We start from the raw sequence: 24,638 nt of genomic DNA on the forward strand, positions 1-24,638 counted from the left end.
CGGCTGTCAATTCAAGACGTGGAATTGTGACATGTTTAAGCGGGACCACTCTGGCTTTCCCCAGCATGAAAGCCACATGTACAGTCTGCATATCATCAGTCAGTCTCAAATAACTTACTGTGCCGTATCCCTGTTCACTAGCATCAGAGAAATGATGCAGCTCAGCGTGCTTCAGCATTCCAAAACTAGTTGGCTTGACACAACGTGCCACTCTGAAATCCTGTATCTCGTCCAGATCCTTTATCCACTTCATCCACTTATCCACTGCATCTTGAGGTATTTTTTCATTCCAACCATATTTACTCCTACAAAGATCTTGAAGAATTCGTTTGGCAGGTAAAGTAAACGGACTCAAAAATCCAAGTGGATCATAGATAGAGCTCACAATTGACAGTAGGTCTCTTCGGGTATGGGATCTGCACTTGATCGTGATATTAAACTTAAACACATCATTCTCCACACACCACAACAATCCAAGAGCTCTTTCAGTGGGAAGCTTTTCCTTGTCAAGATCTAATTCTTTTACATTTTGAGCTCGGTCTTCCTTTGGAATATGTGCAAGAACAGTGCGACTGTTACTCATCCATTTTGTAAGATGGAATCCTCCGGTTTGACATAGAGATGTAAGATCTTTTACAAACTCTACTGTTTCATTCTCTGTTGGAAGTGATTTCAGGCAGTCATCCACATAAAAGTTGTTCTGGACAGTGCTTGTTATCTCAGTTCGAAAAGAGTCAATGTTATCTTTGGCTGTTTGTCTTAGGGCAAAGTTAGCGCAACTGGGGGATGACACTGCTCCAAAAAGATGTACCAGCATTCGGTGTTCTACAGCAGGCACACTCACATCACCGCCTGGCCACCAGAGGAAGCGTAAGAAGTCAACATCTGATCTTGAGACTTTGACTTGATGGAACATTGCTTTGATGTCCGTCATAACTGCTACAGGCTCTTGACGAAATCTAGTAAGGACATCGAATAGTGTGCTGGTTAAATCAGGACCCTGAAGAAGCTCTGAATTGAGGGATTTACCTTGAAAGGTAGCACCACAGTCAAAGACAACTCTTATAGTCTGTTTTTGTGGATGGTATACACCGTGATGTGGGATGTACCATAGTTTACCGTCTGTTCTCTTCAAGTCTTGTTGTGGCACCAATTCGGCATAACCTTTACTTATGACTTCTGTTAGAAACTCAGTATATTCAGTTTTGAATTGTTCATTCCTCTTGAACTTTCTTTTCAAACTTTGAAGTCTCTGTTCTGCCACTTGGTAATTGTTAGGCAACACTGTGTTGTCCTTCCTGAATGAATGTCCACCTTCCAACTTGATAGACTGTTCTGCAATCTTGATAAACCTTTTGTCTTCTACAGACATTTCAGCCTTGTCTTCTCTCGACCTCTCATTGAAATCATGGTTGTACTGTTGCTTCAACATATTCTCCAGGTTTAAGACAGAGATTCTGTTAACAACACCGCCATGAGAGATATTCCTATTCGCTGTGGGTTTACCTTGCAAAGGACCATTAATGACCCATCCAAGAAGAGTCTTAACTGCGTATGGCCCATCCCCTCGGCTATTAATGATTTCCCAAGGTTCGATAGCTTTAGGAATATTGCTTCCAATCAGCAACTCCACCTTGGCTGGAATCTTGGGAAACTTTACCTGACTCAAGTAAGGCCATTTAGACAGTTCTTCATTTGTGGGTATGTTACAGATGTCAACAGGCATGCTCCTTTGTGAGTAGACTTCAGGCATTTGAATGAAGTTATTTCCTTCCAGTGAATATACTTACAATGACAATGTAAGAGGGCACAGATTTATCCTGGCTTATGGTTCGAAGAACAATATTGGTCTTCCTTCCAGTAATGTTGAGATTCCTCATAAGATCCTCTGTGCAGAAGCTTGCCGAACTTCCAGGATCAAGAAAAGCATACGTGTGTAGAATCTTACTTCCTTTTGAACTTTTAATCTGTACTGGTACAATTGACAACAGACACTCTGTGTAGCTCTCTGAGCTTCCGACTCCAGGATGCTTACCAGCTTTCATGGTCACCTGTGTGCTACTCACAGGTGCTTTCTTCAGTTGTTTCGATGTTTCCAGTGGTCTAATGTGTAACATACTTGGATGCTGTTTGTTGCATATGGTGCAAGTGAGAGGCTTTGTGCAGTCTTTACTCACATGACCTCCTTTGGTCAGGCACCCAAAGCAGATTCCATTTTGTCTTATGAAATTAATTTTTTCTCTATGTGGCTGCTTTTCAAATAGCAAGCATGACATTTGTGTCCATTGTTGCAGTAAAGACATGATGGTAGTGGTGAAACTTTACATTTACATTTACATTTAGGCATTTGGCAGACGCTCTTATCCAGAGCGACTTACAAAAAGTGCTTTAATGTTTACAACATTGGATACATACTTACACTGGGTTAACTAGGTTAATAAGTAAGTACCATTAGTCCAACACATCTGACGAGTTTTTTTTTTTTGGGGGGGGGGGGGGGTTAGTCCAAGTACTGGAGAAACAGATGCGTCTTGAGTCGTCGTTTAAAGATAGTCAAAGTCTCTGATGTACGGACATCTAGAGGAAGTTCATTCCACCACCTAGGTGCCAGAACAGAAAAAAACCTGGATGAATGCCGCCCTCGATCCCTGAGAGATGGTGGGATGAGGCGAGCAGTGCTGGAGGATCGGAGGGAACGTGGTGCAGTGCGTGGTGTAATTGGCGCAGAGAGGTAAGTGGGTGCTGGGCCATTTTCATTGGTGTCTGTGGTGGTTTTACATGCACGTTGGTAGCAAAACTGCCTTTGGATTTGGGCTTTACCAGAACTTTGGGGTTTCCCTTACTTGGGCTTGAGTCCTGGATATCACCAAATATTGGGTCAGAGACTATGCTAGCTTGTTTTTCAATAAAGCTGACAAGATCTACCATCTTTACCTTGCTACCCCTTTGTTCTTATAACTCAAATGCCTTCGTACGCCACCTCTCCCTGAGCTTGTATGGGAGTTTGAGAGCCATACTTCTCATGTTGGCAACTGTGTACAGTTCTTCCATGAACTCCAAATCTTCCATTGCATTGCAGCAGCTTCTAAGAAACAAAGCAAAGGCCTGTAAAGCTTTTGGATCTTCTGATTTAATTGAAGGCCAGAAGAGTGCTTTCTCGATATAAGCACATGAAATCCTATATTCATTGCCAAAGTGTTGTTTCAGTAGCTGCTTTGCCTTTTGGTAACCTCTGTTTGGTGACATGTGTTGGCAACTTCTTACAAGCTCCTGTGGTAGCCCCCTTGTGTACTGAATGAGAAAGTGCAATCTGTCTTCAAAATCAGTTGTTTTACTTTCTATGATGTGCTCAAAGGAATGAAGAAATGACCTGTACTGTAGAATATCCCCACCAAATACTGGAATTTCTCCTCTTGGTAAGGTGGAACGAAGTTGTTGTTTCACAAGCATGTCTGTCAGGCTGTTTTGTCTCTGAAGAATTGTAGCAAGATCAGGCCCTTGAATGGCACTAGATGATGTTGAGTCTCTACTTTCCAGTGGTCTTGCTTGAGTTGTAGGAGAGATTTGTGAAGATGAGTTGGCATCAATACTCACAGTAGCGTGTTGTCGCTCTTCTCAAGAAAAGAACGACTTGCAGTCATAGTCACACTTGGTGCTGCTGTTGCTGTAGAAAGTTGTGCATGAACGGTCTCTTTTGGTCTCACTTCTTCTAAGTTTGTTGCACTTGATGGAACTTTATTCAACATCTCTTCAAAATATACATTCATGGCTTCTTTTGTGTCCACATTTGTCACAGAGTTTTCAGCATTTCTTAGATACTCAATTTTAGCTGCGTTGGCTGCAATTTCTGCTTGCACATCCCAAACCTCCTTCATCTTTCGAAGTTCTTCTTCTTTCTTCTCTATAGCATGTTTTCGTTGCAATGCATTGGCTTTGGCATGTAAAGCTGCTCTTTCTGCTTCTGCACAGATGCGTGCTGAGCTAGATGTTGACACACTGGATCTGCTGGACCTACTAGATCTCTTGCTATGCATAGATGAAACCACTGAGACGTTATCTTCTTCATTTAGTTGGTCAGTCACATTTAAAACAGGAGAAACTTCAATGCAAGCTTGGGAGTCAGGTTCTTGAATGGCAGATATCCACGTCTCAACACTAGAAACAAACACATTAACTTGCTTCATTCTTGGCTCATACCAGGTTTTCAAGTCTTCAGCTTTATCTTCTTCATTTAACACTTGAACATAAGATTCTTGAAGAGACTTGAATTCATCAAGTTGTTCATTGAACTTCAACATATTTCCCTTTACTTCTTCTAAATATTCAACATCAACCATCAATGAGTTAACAACATTCATTCTTCTTGTGAGATGTGCCATCTTGCCTGCTCTAGAGGCCTTCAAACGAGCAGCAACTACATTCAGATGTTGCTGAGCTGAGTTTGGGGTTTGCTCTGGATCAGACTCAGCCATTTTGTCAACAAAGCAAATATCCCTTTCAAGTTTCCTTTAATCCTTCTATTAAAAACTTTAAAGTTTTTCCAATAACATTCAAAGCTAATTCAGCACATTGTTTCCACAAGCACATACCTTTTTATGATGCTTCCTTTGTTTGCTGCCATGCTGTCTCAAACTGTCCATCCATTTGATGCAAATTCCAATACAATCGATCTTCTTAAACACATTTCTGTTCAGAGCAATTTCTTGACGTTTCCTGTAGTGGTAAAACCAAGTTTCAATGTCCAATTTGTCCCTTGTTTCTTTGCCACTGTGAGAGGTGTTGATGCAATATTCTGACGCGTGCAAGTTGAATGAATAGATCCAGAGAAAGGCTTGATAGTGTTTCAAACAATAACTCAAGTTTATTAAATCAAAGTAAAAATGATTTTCAACATGACAAAAACAAACAACTTAAAGATGGCTTGCTGGCTTGTTGCACCATGCCCTCTAAGCTCCATGTGCACGGTCAAGAAATTGTGTGCTCTCGCACCAGCGCCCCCCTCCTGTTAGGGGTGGCATCTCACTTTAAACATTTTTCCCCTCTCACCTATAGAGGGCACACTCTTGGAGAAATAAACAGAATTAACAATACAGCAACCAAATATTTAAGTAAATATGTAGAAAAATTATAAAAGATAAATATGGCTCCTACACTTATTGACAATGCTTTATTCAGACAATTTGTTATTGTTTCGTGTGTATTGTGTAGATTTTGTGCTATTTCAATGCGTGTGTATTATAACACTTCCCGTGTTACCAGAGTAATTTTTTTACTTTTTTAAATTAAAGAAACAATCACCAAGCTGCTTTCGTGTGATCTTTATTTATTATTCTTTCTTTTTTTTCATGTTACTCTTTTTCTTTGCTGCCTTTGGTGTTCGTTTTAGCTTAAACCGAATTACTAAATCAAACAAAAAAAAACTCCAGAAACTTACATAGATTAACCCCAAAACAAACCCCCCAAAAATATATATATATCACAAAAAAAAACAGTTCACAATCTTTTAAGGAAAAAAAAACATAATTAAATGTACAACACCTTCCTCAACTTTGTAGTCAGAGTTCCATGTGCAGAAAACATTGAGTGCGTTGAAATGAAGTTTTTAGACAGACACAGACTGGATCCATCTTCCTGGATTTAGCCCAATTGCAGAAAACGTTGAGTGCGTTGAAATGAAGTACTTAGAAAGTCACGGTCTGGATCCCGCTTTCCTGCTCCTCCAGAACCACATACAAAGTTTCGTTCAGGTATTAAAAAAAATGCTGAGCGAACACTGTCCTTTCTTTTAGTGTCATCCAAAAACCCACCGAGCCATTTTAAGCTGTTTTAAGGAAAAACCCTCAAATTGAGCTAACAAAATCAACTGATTTCTCAATCTAGGTCCTGAGAGAAGTTAGGAGGCCAAAGAGAACATGACTGCCTGCTCCCACCACTAAACGAATCTCTCTTCTTCTTCCACCATCTACCGTTATATGCTGTATCAAACCCCTCTCAGGTGCCCTCTGGTGTCTAGTAGTATTACTACCACCATTATAAGCATACAGCTAAGCAGAAAAACAATACTGGTAACTTGGGACAGGTTACACTTCCCTCCCTTTGAAAAAAAAAAATTTCACTTAATGTGACAAATTTTAAGATTCTGTACATGGTAAGTATCTGTTGACATGGGATCAGAATTCAAAGCAATTTAATAATTGACCGGCCCCAGTTTTTTTATGACCTTGCCTGGACCTTTCCACCTAGGGGATAACTTAGCCATATACCCATCGTCTGCTTTGGATAAGGTGTGAGATCGCACCCAAACTATGTCCCCCACAGCGAACTCAACTCTCTTTCTTCGCTGATCATAGTACTTCTTTTGTCTGGCTTGTGATTTCTCCACATTAGCCCTTACCCGATCAAACAATTGTTGCTGCCGGTCTACCGTATCGTAGCTGGGTTGATCAGGGTTGGGTGGATTGTGCAAGACTCTTTCCAAAGGTCCGAGGAGCTTACGGCCCAAAGCAATCTCGGCAGGGGAGTACCCTGTGCTCTCATGCCATGCAGTATTTAATGCAAATCGGAAATCACAGATCCACTGGTCCCAGGAACGATGATTCTCCTGTACATATGAGGCAATCATACTCTTGAGGGTACGGTTAACTCGTTCAGTCAAATTAGTTTGCGGATGATAGGCAGTAGTAAGTTTCTGTGTTACATTCCATTGTTTACATACCAGTTTGAGAAGATTAGAGGTAAACTGAGTTCCCCTATCTGAGACCAAAAAGGTAGGCGTTCCCCATCGTGTGAAAATCTCCTCTACTAAAATCTTTGCAATTGCTGGTCCTCTTGCAGAGCGTAGTGGGAATAATTCCACCCATTTTGAAAAATAATCCACAATGACCATCAGATACTCATGCTGTTTAGTACTACGGGGAAAAGGTCCCATTAGATACACTCCCAGCATGTATCCTGGCTCCACAACGTTAGTACTTTGCATTAGACCAGCAGGTTTGAAGGTAGTAGGTTTGTGCTGCTGACATGTCACACACTCCCTACAATATTTCCACACATCCTGTCTTATCTCAGTCCAGTAAGAGAAATCCAGCAATCTCATCAGAGTTTTAAAACTTCCCAAGTGGCCACTTAAAGGACTGTCATGTGCATATCTTAAAAACAGTTCTTTAAAAACAGTTGGAACAACAACTTGAAATTTCTGACCCTTCTTCCCGTCAGGAACACTTCTGAATAGTACGCCATTTTTCTCCACAAAGTGTGTCCTCAAAGTGTCCTCTTGATCTCTTTGCCCACTCTTTGCAACCAGTTCCTGGATTTCGGCATCTGCTTTTTGAGCTGTTGCAAGCTGAGACAAATCCACGGGTAGGTCAGTGGTGATGGTAGATGGATCAATTGCTGTAGCTACCATAATTACATTGGACTCAAATTGATGGGTCCTTGATAGGGCATCAGGTACAATGTTACATTGTCCTTTCCTGTAACGGACAACAAAATTAAATCCTTGTAAGCGAATGGTCCATCTCTCTAATCTTGAGGAAGGTTTTGGGTGATTAAAGGCCCATGTGAGTGCAGAGTGGTCTGTTAAAACTTCAAAACATCTCCCTTCCAAATAGTGCCTCCATCTTTCCACAGCCCATACCACTGCTAAGCACTTCTTCTCAGAAGCGGAGTAAGCTTGTTCAGCCCCTCTCAGCAGTCGAGATGCATAGGCTATGACCCGTTCCTGACCCTCCACCTCTTGAGTCAATACCGCTCCAAGACCTGTGTCACTTGCGTCCGTTTGAACTTTGAAATCTAAAGTGAAATCTGGCACTGCCAACACTGGGGCTTTAATGAGCTCCTTTTTGATCTCATCAAATGCTCTCTGACAGTCCTCTGTCCATTTCCATTCTGCCCCCTTTTTCTTCAATGCATGCAAAGGGGCAGCCTTGGAGGAAAAATTTTGAATAAAACGATGGTACCAACCAGCCATCCCAAGAAATCTCTGGACTTCCTTAACTGAAATTGGCACAGGAAAATTTTCCACTGCATTCACCTTTTCAGGATCAGTTTTAACTCCTTCAGCAGACACAATATGTCCTAGAAATGTCAGAGATGGTTGGATAAAATTGCACTTTTTTAGATTGAGAGAGAGACCGGCATCATCCAAGAAGGTAAAAACCTCTCTCAAGTGCCTCAGATGAGTGGTGATATCTGGTGAAAACACCACAATATCATCAATGTACACCATGCAAAATTGATTTTTATACTTCCTCAGAACCTGTTCCATCAATCGTTGAAAGGATGCGGCAGCATTCCTAAGGCCGAAAGGAAGACACAAGAATTCATATAACCCTGAGGAGGTGACAAATGCAGTCTTTTCAACACTTGTGGAGTCCATCTCTAATTGCCAGTACCCAGATTTTAGATCTAATGTGCTGAAAACCTTGGCTCCCGTCATGGTTTCCAAGATATTCACGATTTGAGGCATGGGGTAAGCATCTAAATGCGTCTTGGCATTTAGACCTCGATAGTCAACACACATTCTGGAGGTTCCGTCTTTCTTCTCGACTACTACAACAGGTGAGGCCCATGGGGAAGTGGATGGACGAATGATGTTTTTTTCCAACAACTCCTTAACTTGTCCTTCTATAAACTCACTCTTAGTAATCGATGCTCGATATGGCTTTTTCCTCACTGGATACTCATCCGTAGTGATGATTTTATGTTTCACCAACGAGGTACGCCCTAACTTCTGAGTACATACCCTGGGCCACTCAGGCATTAGGCTTTGCAACATTTCTTTCACATCGGGTGAAGCCTCAGCCTTTTGAGCTACCTGGTGAATAAGTTCAACGTCTGCATCATCACATGCAATTTCCTCCTCTAAAGGAAGGGCAAGAAAAAAATGGTTGTTGGGTTGTATCACGGGGACGCTGACTGGCAAGGCTGGGACTGTGTCTACGTCTGGCAAATAGAATTGAGCAGAGTTAAAATCTATGACCATTCGTGACAGCTTTAAAAAATTCAGTCCCAAAATAATTGGTACTGCCAAATCCCCATCTTGGAGTACATAAAACTGTACTATAAACGTCTTCCCCTGAAATTCACATCCCTCTCTTACTTGTCCAACAGCTTTTTGTCGATGGCCATTGGCGAGCATGAAAGTCTGAGCACTGGGAGGTAAACATTTATCTTGATGTCTCAGCATTTCCCATACATTTTCTTGCATCAAGGAAAAAGTGCTCCCGGTGTCGATAACTGCATTGACAGGCTTATGATTAATGGTAATGGATGTTTGAAGTGAGCTGAATTTATCGGGTTGATCTACCATCATAAGATGGGTTTTTGGATCAGATTTTTCAGGGGTTACTTTTTTCTTCTGACTTTCACCACTTACTTGTGCCCAGTACTTCTTGCTCTCCGTCCAATCTTTCTCCACCTGGGTCCCCAGACGAACAACATCATCCACAGTTTTAGCCGTACCTCTGAGAAGTGATGCTAAACGGGGATTGCAATTCCTAAGAATGGCCTTCACGATCTCCTCTTCAGTCATCCCAGATTTACTTTGAAGACAAATAGCTCTATAATTAAAAGCAAAATCTCTCACATTTTCATTTGGGCCTTGTTTGCGATTTGCCAACTTTTGAGCAATGACTTCCTGGCTGTCCTCATTTAAAAAAGAGAATAGGAACTTTTGCTTAAAAGTTTTCCAGTCAGTAATGTTGGATCTCTCTGCTTTTCACCAGTCCTTGCCGATTCCTTTTAAGACAACAGAGAGTGAACCCAAAAGTTCTTCCTTAGATAACGGATGAAGATCGAGATATTCTTCAACTCTTTCTATGAAAGTAACAGCATCCTCAGGATCAGAATTATCAAAGGTTGGAAACTCAAGCTTAACTGGGGGATTGTACTGAGTTACAGCGAACTGAGGTAGTGCAGTAGACTGAGCTTGGGAACTATCTGTAACTCTTCTTACCGGTGTTTGATAAACTACCGGCTTTCTAGTTAACTCATCAACACCTGGTGTAGAGGCAGTGAGTTGGAAAGCTCTCATCCGCTCCTCAATCTGCTTATCTCTGCGTTTTAAACAGTCAATGACAGTTTCCCCCAAATCATCCATTTTACTTTAAGTCCACTCTCTCAATCTATCTGTTTCTCTATGCAACTTACAAAAGACTTTGTCTTCAAGAGATTTTAACATTAGCGTGAATTGCTTCTCAGTAACCAGCTCACTTACTCGATGTTCAAGATTGGTTAAGTGCTCCTCGATGTTGGTAAGGCGTGACTGTTTGGCATCAACTCCATACATGTGGTGACTGTCCTCAGTAAAATCAAGCGGTGGTGGGTGCAGGTCTTCAGTAACGGTAGCGTCTTTTTCATCATCTGAGTCAATATAAAGCTCATTAAAAGTGTCAATAATTGCATGAACAGGATCTGGTTCTCTTTTTTGAGTAAAGGCTTCAGCAGAAAAATCCTGACCCGGTGCTAACTCATCACCCTCCATTTTTCTCTATGGGTTTGTCAACAGGCTAAGTACAACACTTTAAAAGATCAAAACTACACACAGCGTACTACTAATTTGGTGATTGTCCCTGTTCAGGCGCCATCTATTACACTCTATTACATCTATTACTCTGTTACCAGAGTAATTTTTTTACTTTTTAAAATTAAAGAAACAATCACCAAGCTGCTTTCGTGTGATCTTTATTTATTATTCTTTCTTTTTGTTTTCATGTTACTCTTTTTCTTTGCTGCCTTTGGTGTTCGTTTTAGCTTAAACCGAATTACTAAATCAAACAAAAAAAACTCCAGAAACTTACATAGATTAACCCCAAAACAAACCCCCCAAAAATATATATATATCACAAAAAAAAACAGTTCACGATTTTTTAAGGAAAAAAAAACATAATTAAATGTACAACACCTTCCTCAACTTTGTAGTCAGAGTTCCATGTGCAGAAAACATTGAGTGCGTTGAAATGAAGTTTTTAGACAGACACAGACTGGATCTATCTTCCTGGATTTAGCCCAATTGCAGAAAACGTTGAGTGCGTTGAAATGAAGTTCTTAGAAAGTCACGGTCTGGATCCCGCTTTCCTGCTCCTCCAGAACCACATACAAAGTTTCGTTCAGGTATTAAAAAAAATGCTGAGCGAACACTGTCCTTTCTTTTAGTGTCATCCAAAAACCCACCGAGCCATTTAAAGCTGTTTTAAGGAAAAACCCTCAAATTGAGCTAACAAAATCAACTGATTTCTCAATCTAGGTCCTGAGAGAAGTTAGGAGGCCAAAGAGAACATGACTGCCTGCTCCCACCACTAAACGAATCTCTCTTCTTCTTCTTCTTCTTCTTCCTCTGTTTTAATGGCGGTTGGCATCCAACGTTAAGGTGCATTACCGCCACCTACTCTACTGGATTGTGGGTCTGAATCCGCTACCTCCCATGCAAAAAAAATAAAAATAAAATAATAATAATAGTAAATTCTCCCCTTCATACACATACTAATTATATTCTGTTAATTAAACCAGTTATTCTCAAAAAATGTAATACACTTCTATTATTATGACCATTAAGCATGTCTGCAATATTAATTCCAACTTGTCCTTGTTCCTTAGCTTCTTCCTTTAATATTTCTCTTTCTGTAATGTACTTTGGACAATGACATAGTATGTGTTCCACTGATTCCTCCTCCTGACAATGATCACATAATCCAGTTGGATGTTTCCCTATTAGATGTAATGTTTTATTCAATCCTGAGTGTCCCATTCTTAATCGAGTAATTATACCTTCAGTTTTATTATCTCCTTTACACTTCCTTCTATTTCCTACTTTCTTTTGAATTCTGTAATAATGCCTACCCGTTATCTCCCTATCCCAGTTATACTGCCATTCCTTTATTATATTATTTCTAACTATTGCTTTTACTTCAGATTTACTATACAGGATTTCCATAATTTCATCTATATCACATGCCTCTTTGGCTAAAACATCTGCAGCTTCATTTCCTTTGACTCCTATATGTGCTGGAACCCACATGAATACTATTACTGTATTTCTCTGTAGTCTAAATAAAATTTCATAAATTTCATATATGCAATCCTGTCTATACTGTGACGATAATGCTTTAATTGACATCAATGCTGAACTGGAGTCTGAGCATATAACTGCTTTCTTCAGTCCACTTTCCTCTATCCAGTACAAAGCAGTTATTATAGCCATTAACTCTACTGTATATATTGATAGATGATCTGTTGTCCTTTTCTTTATTGAAACCCCAACTTCTGGTATAAAAACACCAAAACCAGTTTTTCCTGTATCCATCTTCTTGGATCCATCTGTATAAATTGCAGTATACTCATGATATATTGTCTTTATTCTCTCTTCTATCATTCCTGACATATTCGCTATATTTTTATAATCACTACTCCTATCTAGTAAATTCAAATCCATAAAAGCCACAGGAAATAACCATGGTGGTGTTACTGCTACTGGTCTTGATACATTAAATCCTTTATTATTCAATCCCATTTCTTTAGCCACTTCTACGCTATCCCATTCAAAAAATTTCTTTTGATCTTTCTCATATTCCCAACTTGGATTAAGAACACTTTTTGCTGGATTTCCATTTTCTGATTGACCTTGCAGATTAATCCAGTAGTTCATCATGAGCTGTTTTCTTCTTAATCGCAAAGGTACTTCTCCCATCTCTACATGAAGTGCTGCTATCGGTGTAGTTTTATATGCTCCACTACATATCCTTAAAGCTTGGGCTTGAACAACTTCTATTTTTTGTAGTGCCGTCTTGGAGGCTCTCCCATATATAAAACATCCATAGTCTAACACTGATCGTATTAATGCTATATTTATTTTCCTTAACCCATTTCTACTAGCTCCCCAATCTCTTCCAGTCAAACATCTCATTATATTAATTATTTTTTTACATTTGTCAACTATTCTATTGATATGTTCAATCCACGTTAATTTTGTATCCAACCACATCCCCAAAAATTTTAATGACTTTACCTGTTCCAGTTTTTGCTCATACATTTTAACTTCTATATTATCTATTATTTTTTTCTTAGTAAACAATACTACTTTTGTCTTTTCAACAGATAATTTAAAACCCCATGAATATGACCACTCCTCTACTAAGTTTATAGCCTCTTGTATCCTTTGCTTTACATGTGCAACATTCCTTCCTCTCTTCCAGAGAGCTCCATCATCCGCAAATAATGATCGCCCAATATCACTTTGCACATGTGAAAAAATGTCATTTATCATTATTGTAAAAAGAATTGGACTTATCACGCTCCCTTGCGGAGTTCCATTCTCCACTACATATTTCCCTGAAAATGCTGATCCAATCCTGACTTGAATAGTCCTACCAAATAAAAAGTCTTTAACCCACTTAAACATTCTTCCTGTGATTCCTAATTTACCTAAATTAATTAAAACTCCTTCTTTCCATACCATATCATATGCTTTCTCTATGTCTATAAACACTGCCGCTACCACCTCTTTATTAACCTGCGCTTTTCTAATTTCTGTTTCCAAACTTATTATAGGGTCCATAGTACTTCTCCCTCTTCTGAATCCGCTCTGGTACATTGAAATGATTCCTCTACTTTCTACATAATGAGTTAATCTTTCTGTTATCATTCTTTCCATCACCTTTCCAATATGAGAAGTAAGTGCTATCGGTCTATAATTACTAGGATCTACTGCATCCTTTCCTGGTTTCTTAATGGGAATAATAATCGCTTCTTTCCAGCTACTAGGAAGTTTCCCCTCTTCCCATACCTTATTATACAATCCCAGCAACTTACCTAAAGCCAGTACATCTAAATGTTTTAACATCTCATAACATATATTATCTTTTCCTGGAGCTGTCGCCCCAAATGTTCCTAATGCCCTCTTTAATTCTCCTATACTAAACAGAGCTTCCATTGCATTGTCTGTACTTTCTCTTTCCTCATCAATACTAGGATATCCCTCTTTTGTTCTTTCCCTTCCTCTTTTTCCATTTTCTGTTAAATTACTTGAACTATGAATTTTAATAAGTTCTCTTGCTATCATTTCTGCCTTCTCTTTTTCTGTAATTGCTGTTTCTTCTCCTGCTTTTAATACTGGATACTGCCATTCCTTTTTAATCCCTCTCATACTCTTTATCATACCCCATATTTCTTCAATTGGTGTTGACCTTCCTATTTTACTACAGTATTTCCTCCAACTCTGCTTCTTTGCTTCCTTAATGGTCTTCCTCACTATTGCTTGTGCCTTTTTATACTTTATTAAATTTTGAATGTTATGCGTTTTCTTTAACTGCTTAAATGTTCTATTCCTCTCTCTAACAGCCTCGCTACACTCATTTGTCCACCAAGGTACTGCTCTCCTCTTCATGCTGCCTTTATTTTGAGGTATAGTCTTTCTAGCCACTTTTATAATGATTTCTCTAATCTTTTTATCTATCTCCTCTACCTCTTCATTTAGATCAACTTCCATACTTTCTACATTACAAAGGTACATAAACATTCCCCATTGGGCCTTACTAAATATCCACTTCTCTATCCTTCCCCTTTCCTCTTTTTTCCCTTTCCATATTAACTGACTACTCACCGGGAAATGATCACTCCCTAATGTGGACTCTTCCCAAACTTCCCAGTTACACATATCTCCTAGACTTCTAGATACCAATGTTAAGTCTAACTCTGACACCTTACCTCTATGGAGATCAACTCTAGTTCCTCTACCATCATTTATACAGACCATGTTCATTTCTTCTAACAGTATCTCAATTACCCTTCCATTCTCATCTATCCTCTCCCCTCCCCATAATGGACTATGCGCATTAAAATCTTCACATATAATTACCCTTCGTTCATAAATTCCTTTAATTTGTCTTATTTTATCAATATCCAATTTCCTACAAGGATTATAGTAATTAATAATTATCAACTCTACCCCTTTAATCCATACCATTATTACTATGTACTCCTGATTACTTCCTTTTTCTATTTCTCTAAAAGATATACCCTCCTGAATAAATGTTACACCCCCCCCCTCCTATTCCTTCACTTCTATCATGTCTAATACTTACATACCTATATATCTTAAATTCTAAATTAATCTTCAACCATGACTCTTGAATACATATAACATCAGGTTTATTTGGTAACTCTTCAATATATTTTTTAAACTCCTGTCCGTTTGCCAAAAGACTTCTCGCATTCCATTGCAATATAATTGCCATAATTATTTATGTAATCTAAGTATTATCTTGACTTGCTTGTGCATTCAGATTATTCCTTACCTCTTCCCATGTTAATTCACTCACTTCAAGATGATGTACAGCAGCCTTTACTATTATCTGAATTCTTTCTGTCTTTGATTTGATTTCCATTGTAGCATTTATTACACCTGCAATAAATGTTACCAATTTTTTAACATCTATTAGTGTTTTCTTCTCATTCATTTCTTCTTGTACTTCCATATTTTGTCTTGTCATTCCCGATCCTCCTTCCGCTCCTCCTTTTTGATTTACTCTTTTTACTGCTTCTGCATATGTTATCTTGTCTTTTGTTTTAATTTGTTGAAGTTTCCTCTCTCTCTTCATTATTGCACACCCTCCATATGCTACACTATGATTTCCTCCACAGTTGCAGCATTTTGGTTGTGTATTAACATTGCATTCTTCATATCCATGATTTTCTCCACATCTCGCACATCTTTTCTTCCCTTTACACACTTTGGCCACATGCCCAAATCTTTGACAATTGTAACATCTTACTGGGTTTGGTATGTATTCCCTTACACTGTAGTTCATGCATCCTAGCGTCACTCTTGTTGGGAGCCTCTCTTCATCGAACACAATCATAATCCCCTCACTATCACTCCTTGTACCATCCCTCGTTGTTTGTAAACGTCTAACTTCTTTGATCTTTTCGCCTCGCATATTTGATTTAATATCATCCAAATTTATTCCGATTGGAATTCCCCAGATTACTCCTTTAGTCCATTTACTTCCTTCTCTGATATTACTCACATTTAATACTTTGTATTTACCGATTTCCTTGATTTTCTTTGCTTTTCCTCTTTGTTCCTCATTATTACAAACAATCAATAGATTCCCATCTCTTAACACTTTGGCCATGCAAATATCTCCCACTTGATTTTTCAATATTGTTGTCAGTTTTATTGGATTCATTGATGATATTCCATTGCCTTCGCCAAACCTAAGCACAATTTTGTATGACATTGACTCTTGATTCCTTTCCTCTTGTCTGCCTCTTAATTCATCCAAGTTTCTAGCTTTTTTTGCATTGATTCCATCAAATTCACTTCCTCTTTTATTTTTTGATCTCGTTGATTCTTGGCTCATTTCCATACTATCATCACTGTTTTCCGTTTCACAATCTCCCCATTCAGGCCCATTTCCAGTACAGCTGTGCCTTACCGCCATTCCTTTTCTTACTTCTCTTACTTTCCCAATTTTAGACCACATATTTCGATCTTGATCTCCAGCACACTTGTTCTTCTTTCTTTCTTTTCCATCCAGTAATTCAGAATTCTTTAACTTTTGGATTGTTTGCACAGTTTTCACCATTCCGCTATCTCGCCGCCATGTTGGAGGTGAGCCCTGTCTTCTTCCATCTCTCTTCTTCTTCCACCATCTACCGTTATATGCTGTATCAAACCCCTCTCAGGTGCCCTCTGGTGTCTAGTAGTATTACTACCACCATTATAAGCATACAGCTAAGCAGAAAAACAATACTGGTAACTTGGGACAGGTTACAGTATGCATGTTGTTGTTGTGTTCTTTTTCTTTTCTTATTGTTGTGATCATGAGCCAGGCACGGTGCAGGACTATGGCGTTATATTCCTGCCACAATTCTGAGCGCGTGGTTTGACATTTTGAGAGCAGACAAAGCACTCTATGCGCGTGCAATGTCTCCACTGCGCGCTCAACAGCTCGATTCTGCGCGTGCAATGTCTCCCCTGCTCGCTCAACATATTCTCCACGCATGGGCGACTTCTCGATTCTGTGCGCGCTCGACTCTGCCTGCACGCGCGTGCAACATTTATTTTCTGTGCGCGCTCGACTCTGCCTGTACGCTCGCTCAACTTTGTCCAGTGTTACAAAACTGCCACAAAACCAGCCAATCACAGACTTTCACACACTACTTCTGATTGGCTGTTCCTCCTCTATCAGCTGGCAATATCGACCGCATAACGCATACTATAATTTGTATAGTGCTTTTAAAATGGCCATTGTCTCAAAGCAGCCTTACAAAATCAAAATAAAATGATAAGAAATTTTAATTATATATAATTATATAAAAATAAATTATATAAGGGAAGCAATGTAAATAAAGTTTTTATTCATAAATATTATAAACAAATATTATAGTATTTATTTTTTATTTAATGAAGTATTAGTATATACCAGTTTCGTTTGCCCATTGTGTGTTTTTATTTACGTACCTAATTACGTTACCATATAGCTCATTGTTAAACTACATCAACTAAAATTCAAATCGGATAACTTTACTTATAAACCTTTATTTACAACGCTTCCGTTAAGCGGTCGATAGTAGTGCCACTTGATTGGAGAAGAAACAACCGATCAGAAGTAGTGTGTGGATGTCTGTGATTGGCTGGTTTTGTGGCAGTTTTGTAACACTGGACAAAGTTGTGCGAGCGTACAGGCAGAGTCGAGCGCGCACAGAAAATAAATGTTCAATTCAATTCAATTTTCATTGCCGCAAAGCAGCTTTACATAGTCAAAAGAATTATTTAGGTTTGTATGAAATGTGAATTTGTATGAATCAAAATGGTCAGTTTGTCCCTGGTGAGCAAGCCGAGGGCGACAGTGGCAAGGAAAAACTCCCTGAGATGGTAATAGGAAGAAACCTTGAGAGGAACCAGACTCAACAGGAAACCCATCCTTATTTGGGTGAAACAGAAAGCAGTAAATGATCTGCATTTATACAGTGTGTAGGGTGGGAGGCAGTTCAGCTATAATAGCTGATGTTAATTGATGTTAATATGGAGTCCAGGTAGTTATTGAAGACCCAGGTAGACTTGTAAGAAGTTCCAGTCATGAACTATCGAACTGTCAAGTCCCCAGAGAAACAGTTGCCAACACCAGTCAAGGCCAGAACCATTTTCTAGGTAGAGAGAATCATTCCCAGACACCAGACGCATCCCAGAGAGACACACGGGGCATCCATGTGACGAGATCTTCAGCCAGAAGCGGGGCACCAGGATGGGTCAGACAGGTCCGGAGGGCAGAGGGAGTCTGGATCACTGGCAGCTCAGGAACGACATGTGTAGCTCGACAGAGAGAGAGAGAGAAGGAGTGAAAGAGGGACAGGAGGAGAGAGGAAAAAGAAAGAGGGGGGGAAAGAGAAGAAGAGGAGAGATGGCAGTTAGGTATGGTCACAGTCACACAATGTATAATGTGAATGTATATTAACTGTAGAGTGCAAGCAGAGACTCTGGCAGGACTAACTATGACAGCATAACTAAAAGGGAGAGCCAGAAGGAAACACAAACATGAGGGCTTCCTGAGATGTAAAGCAAACAATCACAATTTCTCAGTAAAGAAAACAAAAAGCTCTGCCCCCAGCTGTATTTTTCATAATACGCGGTACTGACAAGCAGCCTCCATCCTTTGATCGAAGTAGGCGTGGCGGATCGTAAGACACTAGCAGTTCGCTCAGGTACTGCGGCGCGAGACCATTTAATGCTTTATATGTCAAGAGTAGTATTTTAAAATCAATGCGAAATTTCACAGGGAGCCAATGGAGTGAAGATAAGATAGGGGTGATGTGCTCATATCTTCTGGTTCTGGTGAGGACTCTCGCTGCTGCATTCTGGACTAGCTGAAGCTTATTTATGCATCTAGCTGAACAACCAGACAGTAAGGCATTACAATAGTCCAACCTAGAGGTGATAAAAGCATGAACTAGTTTTTCTGCGTCGTTTAGCGACAATAAATTTCTTATTCTGGCAATATTTCTGAGGTGAAAGAATGCTATCCTGGTAATATTATCTACATGTGCTTCAAATGAAAGGCTGGAATCAATAATCACACCAAGGTCTTTCACTGTTGCATTTGATGGAACAAAAAGGCCATCTAAAGTTACGGTGTGATCTAAAATTTTACTCCTAGCTGTATGCGGTCCTATGACTAGAACTTCTGTCTTATCCGGATTTAGCAGAAGGAAGTTAATTAGCATCCAATTTCTTATGTCCTGCACACATTGCTCAATTTTAGTAAGCTGTTTTTTCTCATCAGGTTTTGCTGAGACATTTAACTGTGTATCGTCAGCATAACAATGAAAATTAATACCATGCTTACGGATTATGTTGCCCAGAGGAAGCATGTAAAGGGAAAAAAGCAGTGGACCTAAAACTGAACCCTGCGGAACGCCAAACTCCACTAGAGAACATGCAGAATAATCACCATTTAAGTCTACATACTGATAACGATGGGTCAGATAGGATCTGAGCCAGGAGAGTGCTGTACCCTTAATTCCCACTACATTTTCTAATCTGTGAAGAAGAATAGCGTGATCAACAGTGTCAAAAGCTGCACTGAGGTCAAGTAATGCAAGCATAGTTACACAACCCTGATCAGAGGCCAATAGAATGTCATTTACTACTTTAACGAGCGCTGTCTCTGTACTGTGATGAGGCCTAAATCCTGACTGATACAGTTCATGTATGCCATTTCTATGTATATATGAGCATAGCTGCTCCGCTACTATCTTTTCCAGGATCTTAGAGATAAAGGGGAGGTTTGATATTGGTCTGTAACTGGACAGCTGACAGGGGTCGAGGTCAGGTTTCTTAATTATTGGTTTGATAACTGCTAATTTAAAAGATTTTGGAACATATCCAATGCTGAGTGAAGAATTAATTATTCTCAACAGGGGTTCTATTATTGCTGGTACTATCTGTTTAAGAAAATGTGTCGGTACAGGATCTAATATACAGGTTGATGAATTTGAAGAAGAGATGAGTGAAATTAGTTCATTCTCTTCAAGGGGAGTAAAGTATTCTAGGTTCTGGTCTGACATGGCTAGATTAACATCTGCATCAATTACATTGTTCGGTTTCAAAACCTCAATTTTATGCCTAATATTTACAATTTTATTATTAAAAAAGTTCATGAAGTCCTCACTATTGCATGATGTTGTTGTGGAGATTTCTGCAGTGGTCTTATTTCTGGTTAATTTGGCTACAGCATTAAATAAGAATCTAGGATTATTTTTGTTATTTTCTATAAGAGTGGAGAGATATGTTGATCTGGCTACACTAAGAGCTTTTCTATAGTTCAGGATGCTCTGCTTCCATGCTGTTTGAAATACTAGTAATTTAGTTTGACGCCATTTACGTTCTAATTTCCGAGCGGTCTGTTTTAAAGTGCGCGTGTGATCGTTATACCAGGGAGCAAGTTTTTTATCTCTAATAATTTTTCTTTTGACTGGAGCTACATTATCTAGGGTATAGCGAAATGTCGACTTTAAATATTCAGTCGCCTGATCGAGTTCTGTGGGGTCAGACGGTGATCTAATCGAAGTTGGGAACTCTGGGAGATTACTGATAAAACTCTGTTTGGTAGTTGATGTGAATGTACGTTTCATACGGTAGCGCGGCGCTGTGTGTACATTATTATTGTGACACACTTGAATTGAGACAAGATAGTGATCTGAGATAACTTCAGATAGTGGTATTGTGAATAAATTTCTTATACTTAATCCAAATAATATTATTAAATCTAAAGTGTGACCTGCTTTATGAGTGGGTCCTACTACACACTGATTTACTCCTACCAAGTCCAGTATAGACATAAATGCAGTTCTCAGAGGGTCTTCTGGGTTTTCAAAATGAATATTAAAATCTCCAGCAATTAACACTTTGTCTACAGAAACGACTAGGTTTGAGAGGAAATCTGCCAATTTACTAAGAAATTCCGAGTACGGCCCTGGAGGTCTGTAAATGACAATTAGCGGGATCGACTGAGCTGACTTAATATAGTTAAATACACTTATGTTACTATAAAGAATTTCAAATGAATTAAATTTGTGTCCGTGTTTTTGTACAATAGTCAAATTATCATTGTGAATAACTGCGACGCCTCCTCCTCTACCAGTTAACCGAGGCTGGTGTATGTAGCTGTATCCAGGAGGACTAGCTTAATTTAGAGCTACATACTCGTCCTGTTTAATCCAGGTTTCTGTTAAACAGAGTATATCAAACTCCTGATCTGTGATAATTTCATTAACTATAACTGCTTTAGATGCGAGAGATCTAATATTTAACAGTCCTAGCTTTAGATCAGAGGTGCCGGCTGCGCATTCAGTCTGATCCAAGTTTGTGGTCTTTATGCTAATTAAATTACTAAAACAGACTTTCTGAGTCTTTCTAAATTTGATTTTAGCTCGGGGAACAGACACAGTCTCAATAGAGTGAACCCTGAGTGACGACTCTATGCAGCTAGCAGACGGTTGGGTTAGCCTGTCTGTCTGCTCCCTGGCCTGGGCTCTGGATTGTCACCGATTTTTTTTTTTTTTTTTTTTTGATTTAAAAGTAAACACACTTTAGAATACTGTAATGTAAATGTTGCATGCAGGCAGAGTCGAGCGCGCGCGGAGAACATGTTGAGCGAGCAGGGGAGACATTGCACGCGCAGAATCGAGCTGTTGAGCGCGCAGTGGAGACGTTGCACGCGCATAGAGTGCATTGCCTGCTCTCAAAATGTCAAACCACGCGCTCAGAATTGTGGCAGGAATATAACGCCATACAGGACAGGGGAGGCTGGCTGCATGCATTTGGGGTGTGTGCTTCACCAATTGCAAGTGTACCAACACAATCCTTTCTTGTAGTGAGTGCATGGCATTTAATTTGATGTGAATTTGGGTGGGTTTTGTACGATTTTCTAAGCTGCAGCTGCCCTGCTTTGTCCTGTCAGTCTCTGTTTCATTTCCCCTTCCCCCCTCCTGAGGAGTATTTTAATTAATTCATTTTTGTTTATTGCTTCTGTGTCTCTTGGGAGCAAATAGTTGTTGTTGTTGGTTTTTTAATAAATAAAAACATCTCTTTTGTATTGCTACCCATGTCTCAGTTGATCTTTATTCTTGCCTTTGATAGATGGAGCTTACTTGTGTGTCTTTATTGGGAGTATTTCCTTGGCGCCCTCCCCCCCCCCCCCCCCCCCCCCCAATGTCCGACTTGGCGTCGTCGGATTAAGTTTTTTTTTTCAAATTCCCGCCTTTCAGATTATTACGGTTGTCACAATATTTTCCATATTTTTAACACAATATCAAACATAAGAAAAAAATATAAACAAACAATTTCACAGACTCAATAGTATATAGAGCACCAAGTCGTCTCCCAGTCCTATATACGACCGAGATCGGTGCCTAAACGCACCAAATTAACATAACAAAAAAAGGACAACAACAACACAAACATTCGCGCCGTCACCACATAATACACAGAGCAGACATGCAAAACAATCGGCCAAGAAGGACAATTCCATCCACACAAAACAAGAAAAAAAAGCCAATCAAACACTTACCCTGCCACAATATTATAGCCCTGATAATGTTAAATTGTGCTTATAATTTGTGATTATGCTTGTGACTGTTGAATCTAATTATGTCAATGTAGGATCAGTACATATGTTTGTCGATTTACGGTGGTGGCCAAAGGTATTGAGACACAGGTTTACATAAAATTCTCAAACTATAATAAAAAAATAATTGTAATTTTATGCAGTGCAATTGCAATAAAACAATCAATATTTGGTATAAAGAGAAAGATCTATAGGTGACTTATGCAACTTACAGAATTCCAACTAAAGACACGCACTGTGGTACTGAGAGAAGACAAAATAATGAGATGAAAGACTGTGTAAAAGTGCTGGATGAAGCAAACAAAGAGTCCACAAAGACAGTACAAGTCAAGGCAAGGTCAGGGTACGAAGAGTCATTTCCAGAAAAGCTTTTCCAACTTTTAGTCAGAATTGTTCTGTTTCACTTAAAACTTTGTGCACTTCTTGGGCTCTTTATAAGAATAGTTTGTTTGTCTACTTAATAAAAATTATTATTATTATTATTACTTTTAATCTTTGTTACACAAATGATAGGAAACTTATTTTAAATGACAAATCCAATTACATGCATTTTATGTTATTATACAATATTTTATGATGTGGTATGATGTATTATACAGTATTATATTATGTATGACAATATTTCATATTGCACAATCTATATTTATTTGATACTATACTGTATCCGTATACAGTATAACACACACTTCTCTCACTAGGGTGAATTCACCTGCTCTTATATATTGTACATTACGGTAAAGGGGTGTCAGCGGTTTGTTTCTGTAATGTCCGGAAATGTGAAGTGAATCTGCATCGAGAAGCGCAACACTGTAACGCGTTAGTAAGTCTCTGATTATCCTGCGCTAGTGTTTCTTATCATTTCCACAACATGTTAAATGATATGTGTTATGCGTTGCTCAGTTTATTTGTTTATTAGTGTTTGCCGAAAATAATTCGATTTGAAGTGAAGCTGGAGTTATAAAGTCAGTGTGTAGGTTACTGGTTGGTATCTGAACCAACACTTCTTGTGTGCTGTCCAAACGTATGACGTCATCAAGAAGAAAGTTAAAGGGGAGATGAAAGATGAAAACAGATCCATCCATAAAGCACAGAAATTAGTTTTTCATGAGTTTCATGTTTATTTGTCATGTGTGTAAAAGTCAGTGAAAGTTTTATATAAAAATGCTTGTTGTTAAGCAAATAATAAAATAGATCAGAAGGGAGAGAGAGTTTGTTTACAAATACAATATGTATGTACAAAATGTGCAGATCTTATTCTAAATAAATATTTATAAATATTTGTTTTTACAGACATAAACACAAACATCTTTGTTGCTTCTGATTATTTCTCCTCTGACTACTTCTCCCTGTAATTATAGGGTGTTTTTCAGCTTAAACTCGTCTACACTCGTGCCTTGTAAGCCGAACGAGTCAGGCCTTAATCAGTCTGAGCTTGTTTACTATTTATAGAGCATTTTTTAATATATTGAATATTACCTTTTGTTTCATTACGTATCATAAGCAACTCCATGTCTGGGCATTGTCACAAGATCTTCCTGCCCTGTATACAGGATAAAGTGGTATAGATGATGAGTGAGTGAGTAAGTAACCGAGAGTGGTAAAAAAAAATAAAATTCTTGCTTAAATAAACCTATGCCGCTCATTTTAAAGTAAAATCATAATTTAGTCAGTAGCTCAGAGACAAGTTTTACAATATACTGTAGCATACCACAGAAACAGTTTAATGATTTTATTGTTCCATTTGTTTGCCCTAGCCGGTGTGTTGTTGTTTTTTGCTTTTAAACTAAATATTGGAAATAAAAATATCAGCAAAACAAGTTATCCTTACTTGTACAGGCTCAGATACATATCCTACACATAAGTTAGTAAACTTTTAGGAGTCATATGAAAAAGAAAGGGACATAAAGTGAAATATTTATGAGAAAGACAATATAAAGGTAAATAAAACAAAGAAAGCTTTTATATGTTTTATTTGTGCAGATCAGTAAACGCTAGCTTGCACAGTAAACTGGA

The 24,638-nt window shown here is 38.9% G+C and overlaps 1 protein-coding gene across 2 annotated transcripts in view; it reads left to right on the top strand.

The window, feature by feature from the left end:
* Window positions 1-23,405: 23,405 nt before the first annotated feature.
* Window positions 23,406-24,638, top strand: part of LOC128532963 (telomerase protein component 1-like) — a 59,044-nt gene continuing 57,811 nt past the window's right edge. For both annotated transcript variants that reach the window (XM_053507119.1, XM_053507120.1), the window contains exon 1: window positions 23,406-23,445. The gene's annotated coding sequence lies outside the window, so the exon portion shown is untranslated. The remainder of the gene's footprint in view (window positions 23,446-24,638) is intronic.

The sequence above is a fragment of the Clarias gariepinus genome, chromosome 11 (genome assembly GCF_024256425.1).
Source record: "Clarias gariepinus isolate MV-2021 ecotype Netherlands chromosome 11, CGAR_prim_01v2, whole genome shotgun sequence".
In the NCBI taxonomy this organism is placed as follows: domain Eukaryota; kingdom Metazoa; phylum Chordata; class Actinopteri; order Siluriformes; family Clariidae; genus Clarias; species Clarias gariepinus.